This window comes from Ursus maritimus, unplaced genomic scaffold (assembly GCF_017311325.1).
Source record: "Ursus maritimus isolate PB19 unplaced genomic scaffold, ASM1731132v1 scaffold_2, whole genome shotgun sequence".
Taxonomy (NCBI): domain Eukaryota; kingdom Metazoa; phylum Chordata; class Mammalia; order Carnivora; family Ursidae; genus Ursus; species Ursus maritimus.
The window spans coordinates 2,425,150-2,431,149 of NW_024424452.1; the positions used below are offsets into that span (position 1 = coordinate 2,425,150).

The 6,000-nt window shown below is 54.6% G+C and overlaps 1 protein-coding gene across 4 annotated transcripts in view; it reads right to left on the bottom strand.

Moving 5' to 3' along the window:
* CARD11 (caspase recruitment domain family member 11) overlaps nt 1–6,000 on the bottom strand; it is a 111,683-nt gene that overhangs the window by 105,563 nt on the left and 120 nt on the right. The gene's annotated exons all lie outside the window — the stretch shown is intronic.

The window sequence follows — 6,000 nt, forward strand, 5'->3', positions numbered from 1 at the left end:
GGCTTTTCGGGAAGCACCTGAGACTTGGAGCCTGGAGCCTGGGAAGGCCGTGCGAGGTATCACTACCATTCAACTGAACGCGTCCCCCTGAACCACCTACACTCGAATCCCTTTAAAAAAAAAAAAAAGGCCATTTCTTCTTAGGAAACTTCAATGAATCACACAGTCCTTACTCAGAGGCCAGGAAGGAAGCACTAATGTCGGTAAGACACGGCTGTACTCCATTCCAACGTTCGCCCACTAAAACAACAATTTATGGAAGCTCAGTATTGCTGGCGTGGGGCTTCTGTTCGCCTTCAGATTAAAAAAAAAAAATGGGTCATTGCCACCAAGACGTCCTAGCTTCCCTGTCCACAGCAAGAATGTCCACAGCAGCTTTATCCTAAGAGCCCCGAAGCGCAAACATGCAGAGGCTTCCCAGCGGCAGGATGGGGAAGAAGGTGCGGTAGGTTCAGATGGCACCGCTCCGAGAACCCTGGCGGTGCACGAGCGGGTCTCTAGTGGGAGGCAAAAGGGAACATGCCCCAGGTTCCATCTACGTTCAAGGACAGGCAAAGCAGGTGGGGGTTAGCGACAGGGCAGGGGCTTGAGACACATCCCCACCTCGGGGGCCTGGAAGGGACCTGTGTCTCCATCTGGGTGCTTGGCCACGTGGGTGATGGAAACACTCAGCGGCTGTGCACGTCAGATTCGGGAGGTGTCTTGCCTTTCAACGGGAGCGCTGGGGCCCTGGGACTTCTCTTACTGGGATGCAGCTGAGATCAGGCTCTCGGGGCTGGCAGGTGGGACCCAGGGAAGCTAGGACGGCGGCAGCTGCAGATGGGGACAACCCTAGACACTCTTCTTAACCTGACTTTACATTATTGTTTTCTTTAAATTTTATTTTATTTATTTATTTGAGAGAGAAAGAGAGAGCGTGCATGCACGAGTGAGGGGGTGGGGCAGAGGGAGAGGGAGAAGCAGGCTCCCCGCTGAGCAGGGAGCCTGCCGTGGGGCTCAATCCCAGGACCCTGAGACGAAGGCTCAAGCCAAAGGCAGACACTTAACCCACTGAGCCACCCAGGCGCCCCTACATTGGGGTTTTCATCATCATAAAGATAACAGATGCTCTTGGTAAAAAAAAGGGGGGAAAAAAGGACAAGGACACAAAATAAATACTACAAAACAGAAAATAAATGCCAAGCTTCTCTCCCCAAGGTCCCTACGAGGGCAGTTTCTTATATGTGCTAGTGTTTTTTTCCAGAAACTCCTCGGATGTCCCCCAGAGTCCCGCCTGGGCCATTAATGGCCTCACAGAACTCCACGGTATTGGATGGACCTCACTCCTGGGGCACATTTGTGTGGCTCCAAACTTTTTCTTGTGATAAACAAGGCTACAATGAACAGCAGCAGGCAGAAACACTCCATCTGTGAGATAGATTCTTTGAAGCAGGATTCCTAGACCAGAGGGTTTCTGCACATGTCCTGTTGGTAAGTATACCTGTCAAAGCCACGGTATACGAGTACCTGCTGACCTTCAACCTTTGACCTTCGCCAGGGAGACAGGTGTAAAATGGTTTGCCCCTGTGCTGTTACTTTGCATGCATTTCATTAGAAAGGAAGCGCGTTGGCTGGTATGTTCATATTCTGTTTGCTCACGTCCTTTAAGAATTTTCCCCTTGGTCATGATCCCAGGATCCTGGGATCGAGCCCCACGTTGGTCTCCCCTCTCAGCATGGAGTCTGCTTCCCCCTCTCCCTCTGCCCCTCCCCACCGCTCGTGCTCTCTTTCGCTCTCTAATAAATAAATGAAATTGTTAAAAAAAAAAAAAAGAAAAGAATGTTCCTCTTGGGTCAAGTTCCCCAATTCTGCAGTTGGCAAACTATGGTCAAGGGTGAATCCTGCACCCTGTGTTTTGTGCCCTTGGCCCAATCTAGCCGTGCTCATTTGTGCCTGCAGCTGCTTTCATGCTGCGAGACCAGAGCCGAGCGGTTTCCACAGCGACCGTCTGGATCAAAAAGCCTAAAATATTTACTATCTGGACCTTTACAGAGAAAGTGTGCCAATTCCTGCATCTCATTGATCTTTTTTTCTTTCTTTCTTTTTTTCTTTCTTTCTTTCTTTCTTTCTTTCTTTCTTTCTTTCTTTCTTTCTTTCTCTTTCCTTTCCTTTCCTTTCCTTTCCTTTCCTTTCCTTTCCTTTTTTTGTAAATTAGAAGATAGTGTGTGGTACATATTGTTTCATATTTAACTCATCACTCTGTCCTCCCTCCCGCTCCCCACCTCCATCAAAAGGAACCAAGTCAGAAGTACAGCTTTAAAAGCAGAAGTCCTCTGGGCACCTTCATTTGGAAACACTGTGGTCTACATTAACGTAGGGGTGGTATTTTTATACCCATTTTACACATGTGCAACTGAGGCTCGGAGCCATGATGACTTTCCTGAGTTCCCTGAGGTCACACAGCTAGCGCGCTGCAGAGCCGGGGTGGACGCCCTGACTGCCTGGCTCCGAGACCACAGATCTTCCCACTCAAGGATCTCGCCTCCAGCGGACGGGGCCCGCAGCAGGGGGTGGCGGTGACTGTAGAAAGCCAAGTGTGATGGGTGTTGCCCGCGGCACTGCCAGGATCTGTGGGGGACGTGGGACAGAGCGTGGGGGGCCCCACCATGTCACTGCCACATGTGTGTACGAGGACCGCTCATTCCTGAGTGGGAGCAGGGCAGGAAGGAACCCTACACCCTCGAAAGAGAAACCAACAGGGAGGAAGGAGCTCTTTTGGGGTATGCAGTCTGCACGCCCCTCCCTCTGGCTCAGCCACGAGTGAGAAGCATCGGCCACTTGGCAATGACCCCCCCCAGCTGTGTGGGGGGCTCTGCCACAACAGACGTGTCTCGGGAGCCTGACCCCGGGGCTGATGCAGGAAGAGAGCACACGAGTCTGGGGAGGCGGGAACACAACTCCGATTACTCCTTGGCGCTGGGCCTAACACGAATGTGACAGCGACCATCAGAACCTCAAAGCCCTGAGCAGATCATGACCAAAAAAGGTTACCCTCCTGAGAACAGTCACCCCATTAAAACCACTGACCCACAGAGCAGGAGGAGCTCCGGAGAGTTCAGGGGGCGATGCCCAGGGCGTGTTCCTCCCGAAAGGCATGGCCCAGGTGGGGACTGGCATCTGGGGAACTGTCCTTAGGAGAAAAGCCTGTTTACGGGGCTTCCTGGAAAGCTGGCTTTTCCTTTGCTCTCTGTTCTTGTATTTAAATCCATGCAAATATTTTCTAGGCTGATGGAATACTGCAGTATATCCACAGAATTGCCTGGAAGATGGGATTTGAGGGCACGAAACCAAGTAACGGAGTCCACCCAGCTGGGCCGCGTGGGAAAGTCTGGACCTCACTGTCCCACCTCTCCTCCTCCCCAGATCGCAGTAATACTCGCAAAGGTTGTCATTTGTCACATTTCGTGTTTTCTCATTTTATGCTTGGCGTAACCGACGATCCTGAAAATAATCAGTATTAATATCCAGATTTCACTGGGGAGAAATGACTCTCAGAGAGCTGGCGTGACAGGCCTGTCCAAGGTCACAGGCTGAGCACAGATGAGCTGTCGTGGTGGCACCTGTGTCTGGGGCCGCAGCACGATGAACTTTCCCACCGTTCCCCTCCCAGCCTCAGACCCAAAAGGTGGAACATGGGCATCCTAGTGCCTTCGTCCCTCGATCAGACTTTTTAAACAGTTTCTCAGATCAGGTCGTGGCACACACAACAGCCGTCACGGGCCCACACGGGAGTTACAAACCCTGTCCCCATCACCCGGACGCACTGCGACCAGTGCTGAGCAAGAGAGCGTGCAAGGCGGCTGTAACACGGACTTGAGCCCCGCGGCTGCGCCAACGCTCCTCTTCATCGCAATCATCGGAACATCAGGACCCAAGCTGGCCTTCCAGGCGCGCGGTGCCGCGAGGAGCTGCCTGCATCTTCCGCCACCCCCGCCCCCGCCACCCACACCAGACACACAGCCCTTCGGTCCTGGGGAGCAAGCCGTCTCTCAGGAGAAACACTCCATACGAAAGTGAAGAAGAGGCCGGGATGTTGTCCTGCCAGCGCTGTCTCAGCCTGGAACCTATTGCCCCAGTCCCCATGCGCTCTGAGTGCACCTGCCTACCATGTCCCCCTCAATTCTGTTCCATCTTGTTTGAGCCTCAGTACGCTCTGGCCACGGTGCGCACAGACTGCGCGGCACGAACTACTTAGGGCGAGGACATCTGGGTCTCACAGCCCTTCCGTGTGTCCCCCACGACGCCCAGTGCAGCGCCCCCTAGACGGCACCCACTGGCTGATTCAAACAAGGGCCATTATGTTTAGACGACCAGTTAGGTTCGCAAGTCATTTTAAAAGATCTCGCCAAGGATGAAGGGATAAAACAAAACCGGGTCCATCGACGCAACGGAGTACTACTCAGCCTTAAGGAGGAAGGACATTCAGACGCCCACTGCAACGTGGATGAACCTTGACGACGTCATGCTCATTGCAACAAGCCAGCCACAAAAAGACATGCTGTATGAACCCCCTCACGTGAGGTCCCTGGAGGAATGAGACTCACAGAGACGGAAAGCAGAAGGGTGGATGCCAGGAACTGGGGGGAGGGGTTAGTGTGTAATGGGGACAGAGTCTCCAACTGGGAAGATGAAACAGTTCTGCTAATATAATCCATACACGTCCAAACCTTTCTTCTGGAGCGTGGCAGGGCTCCGTGCCAGGCTCCCTCTGCCCTCAGATCACCCCTGGCCCACAGTGGGACCATCTTTTCTTTATGGCTTCCTTGGGGGTGGACAGAAATGGACATTCAGGGAAAGGACCGAGGTGGAGAGTGTTCGCTAAATTCTGGTCCTTGCATGAGTCCACGGCCCCCGGGACTGCAGGGGACATTATGCACAGAGTAGGCACTCAGTAATTGTCAAGGGACTGACCAACATGTTTTCCCTTTCGGAAAGGTGGATAACCTTGTACCTTCAAGAGAGTTGTAAATGTCAGGACAAATTTTTTGAACTACAAATCAAAGGCTCTTAGGGCAGTCCGGGCATAGAGGTCCGTTTGGTCCAAGACCAGGTGTAAGCAAATGGCCCTCTGCTGACACTCTCTGGAGCGGGTGCTGGGAGGCTCACAGCTTAGACTAACCTCTGGGTTCCCGCGGGGCAGGTGCAACTGGGAAGGCTGTTCCCGACAGCCAGCCTGTCTCCCTGTGGCCCCTCCAACTGTGCTCTGAGCTCTGAAGCCACAGAGAGCTCCCCTTCCCTCCCCGTGGCCCAGAGCTCAGGAGAGCTTGGGGTCAGGGGAGGCTTCCGGTCTAACCCTGTGCTGGGGTGGTCCTCCGTCCAGGGAAGGGAACTGGAAGCCAAGGTCACTAGGCCCTCCTCCTGGCTTTGCTGGGAACCTGGGCCTCCCCTGTCCCCTTCTCATACACTCCCCATGGGAGAGGCTGTCCTTCCCCCTCTGCACCCAGGGGCCCCACCTTCTCGGGAGCCTCTGAGTCAGGCCTCGCTGTGGTCTGGAAACTTCCTGTCCTTTCAGGTGTTAGAAAAGGTTCTTTTCCTCTCTGTGGGGCAGGTGCACCGAGGGGCACCCTGCCAGGCCACTGCTGCCTACCGGGCTCCCCCGACCTGCTCCCCACCCCCCCTTCATCCCTTTCTTCTGGGAGGGGCCTGGGGACTCTGCCAGGCGGAGACACTGGGAGACAAACTGTCCCAGAGAGGCATGGAGGGGACAGAGGGGGGTAGAAAGTGGAAGAAATCAGGATTGGAAGGAGAGGGCTGGGGCTGGGGGGGCCCAAGCGTGGGACACAGTGAGCGTGAGGCAGAGAAAGAGGGGAGGGGGAGAGAGATGGGTGGGGGTCCAGCTCCACGGGAGAGGAGGGCAAACCATCCCAGACCTCTCACATCGCCCCCACCCCGCGTGTGCTCTCCCCCTGGCGCGCCCCCACAGCGACCGCGCCCCCTCCCCCCACCGCGGACCCCCCCCCC